This window comes from Triticum aestivum, chromosome 1D, assembly GCF_018294505.1.
Source record: "Triticum aestivum cultivar Chinese Spring chromosome 1D, IWGSC CS RefSeq v2.1, whole genome shotgun sequence".
Lineage (NCBI taxonomy): Eukaryota > Viridiplantae > Streptophyta > Magnoliopsida > Poales > Poaceae > Triticum > Triticum aestivum.
This window is the reverse complement of record NC_057796.1, coordinates 44,996,809-45,010,150: the sequence shown is the minus strand read 5'-3', so window position 1 is coordinate 45,010,150 and position 13,342 is coordinate 44,996,809. Positions and strand designations below refer to the sequence as shown.

General features: G+C 45.0%; 1 long non-coding RNA gene across 3 annotated transcripts; it reads left to right on the top strand.

The window, feature by feature from the left end:
* Window positions 1–8,184: 8,184 nt before the first annotated feature.
* Window positions 8,185–11,693, top strand: LOC123180192 (uncharacterized). Of its 3 annotated transcripts, none has more exons than XR_006490750.1 (5): window positions 8,185–8,347; window positions 8,419–10,059; window positions 10,757–10,831; window positions 11,238–11,338; window positions 11,417–11,693. It is a non-coding gene; the product is annotated as an uncharacterized lncRNA (long non-coding RNA). The 3 variants fall into 3 exon arrangements; XR_006490751.1 differs by having other exon boundaries at window positions 10,757–10,890; window positions 11,420–11,693; XR_006490749.1 differs by having other exon boundaries at window positions 10,757–10,890.
* Window positions 11,694–13,342: the final 1,649 nt, after the last annotated feature.

Here is a 13,342-nt window from a genome sequence, read left to right as displayed (position 1 = left end):
CAACGTGACAGAAAAATAAAGTTCTTACGATCAGATCGTGGAGGGGAATATTTGAGTCACGAATTTGGCACACACTTAAGGAAATGTGGAATAGTTTCACAACTCACGCCGCCTGGAACACCTCAGCGAAATGGTGTGTCCAAACGTCGTAATCGCACTCTATTGGATATGGTGCGATCTATGATGTCTCTTACCGATCTACCGCTCTCATTTTGGGGCTATGCTTTAGAGACTGCCGCATTCACTTTAAATAGGGCTCCGTCGAAATCCGTTGAGACGACACCGTATGAATTATGGTTTGGGAAGAAACCTAAGCTGTCGTTTCTAAAAGTTTGGGGATGCGATGCTTATGTCAAGAAATTTCAACCTGAAAAGCTCGAACCCAAGTCGGAGAAATGCGTCTTCATAGGATACCCTAAGGAAACCATTGGGTATACCTTCTACCTCAGATCCGAAGGCAAGATCTTTGTTGCTAAGAACGGATCATTTCTGGAGAAAGAGTTTCTCTCGAAAGAAGTAAGTGGGAGGAAGGTAGAGCTTGATGAAGTACTGCCTCTTGAAGCGGAAAGTAGCGCAGCTCAGGAAAATGTTCCTGTGGTGAATGCACCGACTAGAGAGGAAGTTAATGATGATGATGATCAAGGTACTTCGGATCAAGCTCCTACTGAACTTCGTAGGTCCACAAGGACACGTTCCGCGCCAGAGTGGTACGGCAACCCTGTCTTGGAAATCATGTTGTTAGACAACGGTGAACCTTCGAACTATGAAGAAGCAATGGCGGGCCCAGATTCCGACAAATGGCTAGAAGCCATGAAATCCGAGATAGGATCCATGTATGAAAACGAAGTATGGACTTTGACTGACTTGCCCGATGATCGGCGAGCCATAGAAAATAAATGGATCTTTAAGAAGAAGACAGACGCGGATGGTAATGTGACCATCTATAAGGCTCGACTTGTCGCTAAGGGTTATCAACAAGTTCAAGGGGTTGACTAAGATGAGACTTTCTCACCCGTAGCGAAGCTGAAGTCCATCCGAATCATGTTAGCAATTGCCGCATTCTATGATTATGAGATATGGCAAATGGACGTCAAAACGGCATTCCTTAACAGCTTTCTTAAGGAAGAATTGTATATGATGCAGCCGGAAGGTTTTGTCGATCCTAAGAATGCTAACAAGGTATGCAAGCTCCAGCGCTCCATCTATGGGCTGGTGCAAGCATCTCGGAGTTGGAACATTCGATTTGATGAGATGATCAAAGCGTTTGGGTTTACACAGACTTATGGAGAAGCCTGTGTTTACAAGAAAGTGAGTGGGAGCTCTGTAGCATTTCTCATATTATATGTGGATGACATACTGTTGATGGGAAATGATATAGAATTCTTGGGAAGCATAAAGGCCTACTTGAACAAGTGTTTTTCAATGAAGGACCTTGGAGATGCTGCTTATATATTAGGCATCAAGATCTATAGAGATAGATCAAGACGCCTCATTGGTCTTTCACAAAGTACGTACCTTGACAAGATATTGAAGAAGTTCAATATGGATCAGTCCAAGAAAGGGTTCTTGCCTATATTGCAAGGTGTGCAATTGAGCACGGCTCAATGCCCGACCACGGCAGAAGATAGAGAAAAGATGAGTGTCGTCCCCTATGCCTCGGCCATAGGGTCTATTATGTATGCCATGCTGTGTACCAGACCTGATGTAAACCTTGCCATAAGTTTGGTAGGAAGGTACCAAAGTAATCCCGGCATGGAACACTGGACAGCGGTCAAGAATATCCTGAAGTACCTGAAGAGGACTAAGGATATGTTTCTCGTTTATGGAGGTGACGAAGAGCTCGTCATAAAGGGTTACGTCGATGCTAGTTTCGACACAGATCTGGATGACTCTAAGTCACAAACCGGATACGTGTATATTTTGAATGGTGGGGCAGTAAGCTGGTGCAGTTGCAAGCAAAGCGTTGTGGCGGGATCTACATGTGAAGCGGAATACATGGCGGCCTCAGAGGCAGCACAAGAAGCAATCTGGGTGAAGGAGTTAATTACCGACCTAGGAGTTATTCCCAATGCGTCGGGCCCGATGACTCTCTTCTGTGACAACACTGGAGCTATTGCCCTTGCCAAGGAGCCCAGGTTTCACAGAAAGACCAGGCATATCAAGCGTCGCTTCAACTCCATTCGTGAAAATGTTCAAAATGGAGACATAGATATTTGTAAAGTACATACGGACCTAAATGTAGCAGATCCGTTGACTAAATCTCTCCCTAGAGCAAAACATGATCAACACCAGAACTCTATGGGTGTTCGATTCATCACAATGTAACTAGATTATTGACTCTAGTGCAAGTGAGAGATTGTTGGAAATATGCCCTAGAGGCAATAATAAAATGGTTATTATTATATTTCCTTGTTCATGATAATTGTCTATTGTTCATGCTATAATTGTGTTATCCGAAAATCGTAATACATGTGTGAATACATAGACCACAACATGTCCCTAGTGAGCCTCTAGTTGACTAGCTCGTTGATCAACAGATAGTCATGGTTTCCTGACTATGGACATTGGATGTCATTGATAACGGGATCACATCATTAGGAGAATGATGTGATGGACAAGACCCAATCCTAAGCATAGCACAAGATCGTGTAGTTCGTTTGCTAGAGCTTTTCCAAATGTCAAGTATCATTTCCTTAGACCACGAGATTGTGCAACTCCCGGATACCATAGGAGTGCTTTGGGTGTGCCAAACGTCACAATGTAACTGGGTGGCTATAAAGGTGCACTACGGGTATCTCCGAAAGTGTCTGTTGGGTTGGCACGAATCGAGACTGGGATTTGTCACTCCGTATGACGGAGAGGTATCTCTGGGCCCACTTGGTAATGCATCATCATAATGAGCTCAATGTGACCAAGTGTTTGGTCACGGGATCATGCATTACGGTACGAGTAAAGTGACTTGCCGGTAACGAGATTGAACAAGGTATTGGGATACCGACGATCGAATCTCGGGCAAGTAACGTACCGATTGACAAAGGGAATTGTATACGGGATTGATTGAATCCTCGACATCGTGGTTCATCCGATGAGATCATCATGGAACATGTGGGAGCCAACATGGGTATCCAGATCCCGCTGTTGGTTATTGACCGGAGAGTCGTCTCGGTCATGTCTGCATGTCTCCCGAACCCGTAGGGTCTACACACTTAAGGTTCGTTGACGCTAGGGTTGTAGAGATATTAGTATGCGGAAATCCGAAAGTTGTTCGGAGTCCCGGATGAGATCCCGGACGTCACGAGGAGTTCTGGAATGGTCTGGAGGTGAAGAATTGTATATAGGAAGTCCAGTTTCGGCCACCGGGAAAGTTTCGGGGGTCACCTGTATTGTACCGGGACCACCGGAAGGGTCCCGGGGGGGTCCACCGGGTGGGGCCACCTATCCCAGAGGTCCCCATGGGCTGAAGTGGGAGGGAACCAGCCCCTGGTGGGCTGGTGCGCCCCCTTGGGCCTCCCCCTGCGCCTAGGGTTGGAAACCCTAGGGGTAGGGGCGCCCCACTTGGCTTGGGGGGCAAGCCACCCCCTTGGCCGCCGCCCCCCCTTGGAGATTGGATCTCCTAGGGCCGGCGCCCCCCCAGGGGCCCTATATAAAGAGGGGGGAGGGAGGGCAGCCGCACCCAAGCCCCTGGCGCCTCCCTCCCCCTCCCGTGACACCTCTCCCTCTCGCTGAGCTTGGCGAAGTCCTGCCGAGATCCCCGCTGCTTTCACCACCACGCCATCGTGCTGCTGGATCTCTATCAACCTCTCCCTCCCCTTGCTGGATCAAGAAGGAGGAGACGTCTTCCCCAACCGTACGTGTGTTGAACGCGGAGGTGCCGTCCGTTCGGCGCTCGGTCATCGGTGATTTGGATCACGACGAGTACGACTCCATCAACCCCGTTCACTTGAACGCTTCCGCTCGCGATCTACAAGGGTATGTAGATGCACTATTTTCCCTCTCTTTGCTAGAAGACTCCATAGATTGCTCTTGGTGATGCATAGAAAATTTTAATTTCTGCAACGATCTCCAACAAGGGGCGTCTCCCCTAGCCATGTATCCTCCCAGAATCTTGTGGTAGTACCATTTCCAACTACAAATTTTGTCCTGTTGAAAAAGACTGATTTCACTCTCATCAGTCCTTTCCAAAAACGCGAATCAGTCGGCCTCACCGTCCCCTGGGATAGTGTTGTGGAATGAAGGTACTTGTTCTGCAGAATCTGGGCCCATGTGGCATCCGTCTTTAGCGAGTTTGTATTTTCGTTTTAGTTCATCACTCGTGAGTATCAAATTAATGAGAATTAGTCGACCTCTGTATGACATAAGCTTGCCCTTCCAGCAGCTTAGTTTTTTTCAAATCAATCCTCAATGCACTTCCATTCTTTGTTAGAAAGCTTGCGATGGTAGATTGGTATACCCAAATACGTGAAGGGTAAAGACCCCAATTCGCACCCGAACAATTATTTGTAAGCTTCTTTTTCATCTTTAGCTCTTCTAAAGCAGAACAATTCACTTTTATGGAAGTTAACCTTTAACCCCGATAATTGTCGATTTAGAGGCAGGTTTGATGTTTTGATCGGTATCGTGATGAGCACGGTTGAGATCGATGGGAAGACGTCAAGGCGATGAGCAATCACGGGGAGTAGCGGAAATCGGATGGGCATGCAAGCAGTCGGGACGCGCGGCGGTCGATCAGGTGGATCGATCGGGCGAGCGTCAGGCGGCGTACGCGAATTACGGCAGCAGCGACCCGACCCAGGTGCACGTGCCAGAGGTGGCCCAAGGCCCTGGATTGCTGAGGAGCCGTGCAAGTTCGATGCATACGGTGCGAGCTAGGAGTACATACGAGATTTGTTTGGAAAACAAAACCGGACCGAGTCCAGGGAGAACACGTGTCTATGCGACGAGTGTACCTGCGGTGCAGTATAAAAACAGCAGCAGGCAGCCTCGTGACGAGTCAAGGAGGCAGGCCAAATCTAGCGGAAAGTTCCATATAGTGATACACGTACATCAGGAAAGTTGAGAATTGGCAAGAAAGCAATTGCTAGCATCGGGAATTGAGCCAGGAGCTGCTTCACGTGAAGACCAGAAGATTTTTTGTTCTTTGGTTGGAATTTGCTATTAGTGCACAAGGGTGTACCACGTCAGGTTTTGCTTGTGTACTTGGGCATCACGTGAGGAAAGCTCGGATAATTTTTCGTAGGATCAGCCGTACAAAGAACTGTGGCGCCATCGGGTACTAGGTTTGAGGTGGAGAAGTTCGACGGGACTGAAAATCTTGAGTTATGGCAGACATGGATGAAACATTTGTTGGCACAACAGGGATGGTTGAAGGCGTTGCGGAAAGTCATGCCAGCTAAAGATGGAAGTATCATGTGATGGATGAGAATTCACGGAAGATGATTTGGGAGCCTCGAGCGTGTCATACAGTCGAACGAGTTCGGCTGGGTCGGACTAGGCAGTCTGACGGATCGACGCGAGTCGGTTGGTACAGAACACGGTGATGGGATCGACGTTGACGACATAGGAGCGTGATGCTGATGGTGACCGACTTTTGGGACGTGGAAACACGTGGCGCAGGCCCCGAGGTTTGTGTGGCTTCGACAAGACTATGGCGCAGGGTTGATTCAAGACGGTGCACATGAGAGTTTGGAGTCGACGAGGCGCGGGGTGGCAAGTACAACCACCATGGAGTCATGTTGAAGGTGGAGCTGCATTGAGGGGCTACGATGTAAGGATCCAGGGAATCGAAGCCTATTCACCAGGGGGAAAAGTGAGTGATATGCAGTTCGGACTGGAGCCCAGTGGTCTGATGGAAGCGTGAAACTCGTCACCGGTCGGCGATGGTCGGTGGTACTCTGCAGTGGGGGTTGAGTGGTGTGGTTTCGCGGCCCTTGATACTTGACCGGGACAGCAGAGCCTCGACGCGGTAATAGCGGCGAGGCGTGCGGTACGCACGGGGGGCATGGAGACGGGCCAGGGCTCTGGTGGTCATACATGTGGTGAGACAACTGCGAATTTGACTCGGAATGACTACAAACAACGGTGAAATTCCTACAAGTCTCAGACAGGTGGTCAAGAAAGGAGCGGTGATGTTTTGTTCAGGTAACTCTTATGTGTGGCATCCAATATGTGAGTTGTTCACTTTCACGCAGGTCAGTGATCAGTGTGTGATGGCGTTGGACGGATACTCTGAAAGTTGGGAGCACGGACTAGAGTAAAGAGAAACTTAATTTTGCTCGATCGTTGACTGTGGTCAAGAAAAGAAGGGACTACAAGTTGCAGGTGGAGTCATATGGAGTCTTTGGAGTAGCAGCGGTACTCATAGGATAAACTCAAATCCAATGTACACGGAAGTTTGATGCATGGACGAATTCAAGGTGGTGGAGAATATTCGCCAAGGTGGAGTTTGTTAGAGTTGTGTCGAATATTGTGTACAAGGTAGGTTACAGTTGGACTATGAGTTGTATTGTGTTTACATAGGATGTGGAGTCGTGTCCAGTTAGGACACTTGTATCCTAGGCCTCTCATATATAGTGTGGGTAGACACACGATGTAACCTATGCCAACATAATAGCACAGACGCGCAAGGGGGAGCCGGCGGTGTGTGCCGGCGCCCGGGTGGCCGGTGTGCGGTATTGTGACGGTGTCAGGGGAGGAGCGCCCGTAGTCAGGCCCCGGGGACGTAGCCATATCGGTGAACCTCGTTAACAAATCTCGGTGTCGTGCTCGTGTGATTGCTAGGTCCTTGGATGATCAACGGTATGCCTCGGATTTATTCTAACACTTCTTCATCCATTCTCCCCTCTTTAATTAACAAACTGTTGGGAGATCGACAAATAACAGATATGAAGAGATCGGCCAGTGGAGTGCTTACTGCTGCTAGAAGTACAGTTCCAATTTTTTCCGAACAAAACCCAATTCATAGATATTTATAAAATGCAGCAAAACAGACCATTCAATCCTAATATGTGATGGTTAAGGTTACTAATTCAAGATCAAGTGCAATATATATCAATAATATCATTATTGACCTTTAGATTCGATAATGAAAAAAGAATTAGGAAAAGAGTCATGCGTTCCCCATCTAACTTGCACACGGAACACATTTATGCGGATAGGGAGGCGTTCAGTTTGCACACTGCAACAAAATTCCACGGGCTTAAGGTGGCGCTAGCGATGTTGAGAAAACATGAAAGACATGAGTAAGGAAAGTAGTTTGGTGCGTACGTACATGCGAGCAGATCCCAATTGCAAATACGCCCTCTTGTTCCTCTACCACCGCACACCATGCTGAACGGCTCGGCGTGCTCCAGCTAGGAGGAAAAGGAAGAGGCACTGAGGGCTGTACGGCAGGCGGGGGCAAGATTTGGCGGGTGGACGATGAACTACGGTTTCGTCCAGGCACAGTGCGAGGGCACATCATCCAACCCCATCTTGGCATCGAGGTTGCTCGCGCCGGAGCTCGGTGCCCACAGCGACAACTCGATAAGAAATAGGAGTAGGTGGGAAGATGTGATGCGCCGGAAGTGAGAGAAGATGCGTCGAGAAGTGCCGCCAGTTATAAAAGGGATGGGTCGTTATAAAAGGGATGCGTCGTTCGTTAGGAATAGGAAACGATGGATTTCTTGGGTGACCAGTACTGCAGCGCATCAAGTGGAGTAGTAAATTCTAAGGAAACGGTGAGTTGGTTCAGTGACCAGGATGTGTGCGTAGGGAAAATTGAATCCTATGGAACGTCCGGTCGCTTCGGTGACCAGGATCGTTGCGTACCAAGGAAAAGCGGAGTCCCACGATTTGGTGATGGAATTGTATGGGCGCCAGCTGTAGAGATTAGTGATGATGTGGCTGCAAATGAAATCAATTTTTGCTTAGATGGCATGATTGCTGATGTGGACAGCTTGCATGTTAAAATAAATATTGTAGTGGAGATGAACTTCTTAAGTACTCCCTCCGTCCCATATTATAAGAATGTAGTGTAAAAAACGCTTTTATAATATGGGACGGAGGGAGTATATAAAATAAGATGTGGTAGAACCTTTGAGTGCCGGGAGAGAAATCCAAAACATTCACGTACGCATCAAGGATAAAACAATTTGGCAATTGCTGCCTTCTCTGCCGATTCGTCCTGAAAAAAGACAAAGGAGCCCTCTTCACTGCCTCTTCACCCCCACACGCAATCTCTCCTCTCCTCGTTTCTCTCCTCCGCCTCTTCCCCGTGGGGGCCTTGCGGCTGCAGTGAGCTGAGATTTAAGGGGGCGAGCAGGTTGGGTGGCCAACCGATTCTTCGCCGGATTTGGAGCCCAGGGACGCGGTGAGTAACCGACCAGCAGTTTCTTAATCCTTCTTACTCTCCACTCCTGATTTGTCTTCATGCCCATCTAGCGAAGGACCGGCCTGGTGTTGACGGGGCGATGAAGTGGTCGGATGCGCTGGATTCGCGGCCAATCAGTCTGCAACGACGGCAAGACGACGGAGATCGGGTAAGACCGGTGCTAAAGGTGCGCCGCCTTCCCCATGCCGCCTTCCTGGCTTCCCCCTCGCCTGCCCGCCATGTCCTCCCCGTCCCAGCCTCGACCACGTCATCCCCGCGGAGGAGCTCGGCCTCTGCAGCAGCGCCCCCCTGGCCGCCCGTTTGTGGAACGGGAATGCCACATTGATTTGTTTCTTGTCATCTCCAGATGGGTTTGTGGTACCTGCAATTTATACTGGAATTTAATCTTGAGCTCAGGATTCCATGCCCTTTTGTCTTGAGCTGATTTGCTGCTTATAATATCTGATGGGTCATGCATTCTTTTGGTTCTGAAATTTATATTGTTTTATTTATCCCGAGTTTAGAAGCCCTGACTGACACTAGGTGGTCCAGTATCCAGTGAGTTTCCCTTCTGTGTGTAATTTTCCATCCACATGGTTTGCAGTTTTGTAGTCAACCAATCAGTACCGGCATCAAAATATTGAAATGATTAGATGTGGAGTACCTGATCTGCTCTCATAATAACGCAGTCCCTTATTACTAGCTTTATAAGAGAGGAATTAGCCCTATTCTTCTTTGCTACAAATAACGTGGATACAGAAGACTGAAGTAGAACTAGGGCATCATGCACGGGAAATTCAAATAGTGCACTGGAACCAAACCTTTAGCTCTTGGGTCTTGTTGATTCAGTGCAAGAACATATTTTTTAGCTGGATGTTTCACTCATTTGAATTTCTATTGTGTTCTTCAGTATTGTTAGATGTCAAGTATACAATGATACACTTAATCTTGATTTAATTTTGATCATAAAGAGTTTAGCATAGTTTTGTTGGACCAAGACCATCCTTTGTGTATATCCGTGATCTGTACCAAGCAACATAGCTGCCAGATGAAATGTTCCTTTCTGATGAACATAAGTGTTCCAATCTCTTCTCTACCACTAACATATTTACTTATTCTTATGATGTTGTAAACTTGACTACTTAAGTGTGGATTGTTTATGCAGGATTATAGCACGGAAGAAAGGTCAAGAGAAATGGATTTATTAAGACTCTTTCCTTACTGGCTTGATACTAATCAATGGAATGCAATACTGAACGATGTTAACATTCCCTCTTTGTTTATTCTGACTGGTCCAACTGGTGGAGGTAAATCCAGCATGTTGTGTTTAGTCTACACCGCTGCATTGCTTGGAATATGTGGGCTGATGGTGCCAGCTGCTTCATCTGTCATCCCACACTTAAATTCCATCATGTTGCATATGAAGGCCTATGCTACTTGAGCTGATGGGAAAAGTTCATTTCAGGTGCCAATTTTGTAGCTTTGCATTTCTTTTCTGCAAAATCTGTGTCTTGTATTCCCAGGAGCACATGTGCTACACTATCTTATAATGTTTAGATTTTCTGGATCATGGAGTCAAGCCTGATAAAAAATATTTTTTGATGTTATTTAATTTTGATGTCGAGCTTTTCAATATCACGGGAAAGAGTCGAGATGCTAGAAACTATACTGGCATGGGGCTTGGTGGTACAGTTCCCTGACCTTCCTGTCAGGTACGTCATTGAACACTAGATTTACATTGTCCTTGATCTCATGATATTTAATCGTAAATTCATGTCACATGGTATTTGGAGAAGCTGAGAAACATATCTCTACTGAAGAAAATAAGTGAATCTGTGAATTGGAGGATATGTTCTCACCTTCTTGATGCTCACATCCTATTCCCTTTAATTTGAATTCCAATCCCAACAAATGAAACTGTATCTGGAGCATTAGACTATTTCAAGTCATTCATAGTGTTAAATTGATTTAAAGGCAAATCCGACCAACTATAACTAAACCATCTTACTATTATGTTAACTCTATATATTTTGTGGATACGAAAAACATGATGACAATGGCACATATTACATTTGAGTTCTCAAGGCCCACAAGAAACATGATTTGTTCCTTGTTCTAGAAAACATCACAAGGAATTTTAGCTACATATGAAGCACAAGAAGCATGGCATTTAGATATGTGAGCAAATATCCATAAAATTTTGCGTCTACCGAACTATCGAAGCAATTATCATTTTTCCTCAATGCAAAGTACTTCCTATAATGTGCAGTTAGCTTGTGAATTTGTGGATACGAGGGGATTTGAGCGGCGTCTTTGTTTTTTCAACATTCTCGCTGCACATTTACCTATTTAACTTAGACGGTCTAATTATAATTTTACTGCTTTTGCTTTATGTTATTTCGGCTGCAGGATATGAAACAACCTTCAATTTACAGGATCTGAAATAGCTCGGTGATCTTTCTTCCCACATCATCTCAGAATTCTGTATGTAGTCCTCTAAGGCAAAAGTGAAATTTTCATGTCTTGGTACATTTTAATTTCAGGTACCACTACTATGTTGTAAATGACAGATTAGATTCTTATAGGCTTGGTTTTCTCATATCTTCGTGCTGTAATAATGGATGCTTCCTTTTTCAAAGTATAATAAAAATTTGGAATTATTATTTGCAATTCCTACACAAGGACATCACCAAAGCAAGTTTTCCTTATTTAAAGATTTCTTCAGCTCAAAATGTTACTATACTACTATGCCTTCTTGAACTGAAAAGTTTCCAGATTGCAAGTTTTCTTTATTTAAAGATTTCTTTAGCTCAAAATGCTACTGTACTACTATGTCTTTTTGAACTGAAAAGTTTCAAGATCGCTAAGGATTTTCCTATTCTTTCTTTAGAGAACTCGGCATTCAGACCTCGCTGGCTGCAGCTAGATGAGCTTGCTGGTATTTTATTATCTGGTCATAAGCAGATTTGTTATCTTCAAGTAAAGCTAAATGTGAGCCACACCAACTTCCTTTAGTTCTTGGAATTTTGTTAGTGTCCTTTGGATTAACAATATGCCACAATGCTTTAGAAGATTTGCAGGGACCTGTGCTATTTGAAGATACAAGTGGCCTTCTTTGTTACTTATGTTTTCATTTTTTTATAAACTATTTGCAATTCCATCTGCTTCTCATAGTTTCTGCAATCTTCAAATTCAACTTATGTTATAGAGGCTTCAGTTCTTAACATATGGTACTTGATTGATCATCATGTATATTGTATAAACATAAAATGATGCACTAAATGCACTATGCTCTTGCATATTGTTGATGTTAATATTTAATTATGATCAAGAATAGTTGGCATGAGATGATCCTGCATCTGAACTAACGGAAAAGCAATGAAAGCCTCTGCTGTCTTATTCTACCTTTTTGTTCTTTGTAGTGTGACATGCTGATGCACAACTATGTTATCCAAGTACAATTGTAGGCAAGCACTGATGCCCCTCTTTGTGCTCATATGTGTTCTCTGTTAGCCAGGTTAGTGTGAAGTAAGCAGGTAGTTTTATAGGAACTAGATGACCAGTTGCGCCAAATGGTGCAAAGACCCGTTTAAAACCATGTTCGTGTTAAAAATATTTGCATTTTTTCAATAACCGTATATTTGAGTACATTTGGTAAGAACTTATACCCCTTATATATAAAGGAAATTAAATGCAAATATTTTCTTAAGATAATAATGCCACAAATTAGATCATCGGTAGGTTAAGATAGTTGAGTCTACAATTAGGAACTCCGAGTAGCTGTAAACTTGCATTGAAAAAAAGTAAACACAAGTGACACAATAAAATGTACTTAATACATGAACTTGTGAACATTGTGTACAGGAGAAGTTAATAGAAATAGTGGTCAATTACATCATATAATTTGGTTTTATACTCTTTTGTGTGTGTATATCCTGAATGCTACCCCTTTGTGATCAACTCTTAGTCCTTCGAATCAAATGGCACAGGTACCGCCCCTTGTGAAAAAAGAAAGGACTCTGTAATACTCATAAATGTAAAAGGAGAACATCGTGTGATGCATCTCAACCTGCGCAAAACAATGTAAAAACCATACATGCTATCTACATACTCTCATTGTCTAGCAAAGCATAAGTAGCTGAGGGACCCTGTACAAAAGAATTGACAATTAGCAAGAAAGAAGCATGCCATCAGCTGTCTAGACAACCATAAAACAATAAGTGGCAAAAGCCTCATCAAAATTAGTATTTTCCATCCAGTTTATGAGCTAAAGTTGAGCATTCACCGGTCGATAAAACATATTAAGCATCAGCTATAAAACAAACTCTATTTTCCTAATTAGACAACATAGATATGAAGTGGGCAAATCTATTTTGCCATCCAGTTTATGAGCTAAAGTGGAAAGCTATGGTCACAAATGCATAAATAAGCAATATAGAAAATTAGTTAAACAGATTCTGTTTTTTTCCCTTGAAATACCTGAAGGACCCCGCTAATTCCACGTGTGCTTTGAAAAAAGTACAATGTATTACTTGTTTTAGTCGTGGGAAACACATTCTGCCTTATAACCTTTGATAATAAGATATACATAGTTTTGAAAAGGATGTGCATTTTTAGAAGCATGTGTATTTTGAAGTAATTTTCTGTATGAGCAAGGATGCATAGTAACAATTTATGGCCTTGCATATAAAGAAAAGAAACAGAGAAGGAAAAGCAATCAAAAAAGAAAAAAAATATGCTTTAGGGAGTTTGGGCCTGACGCTCCCTCGGGCGCTCCCGCGACTAGGCGACTAGGGTTCCCCCTCCCGTCCTCCCGCCGCCGCCGGCTGCCGGCCCCGCGCCCCACCTCCGCCCCCTTCCTCCCTCCCCTCTCCCCCGTCCAGACCCGCCTCGCGCCGCCTCCCCGGGAGGTGGTCAGGGCGGAGCTCGTGCCCCTCTTCCGCGGGCCCCCTCCTCCCCCTTTTGCTCTCGCCGCCGCCGGCGGTCGCCCCCGGC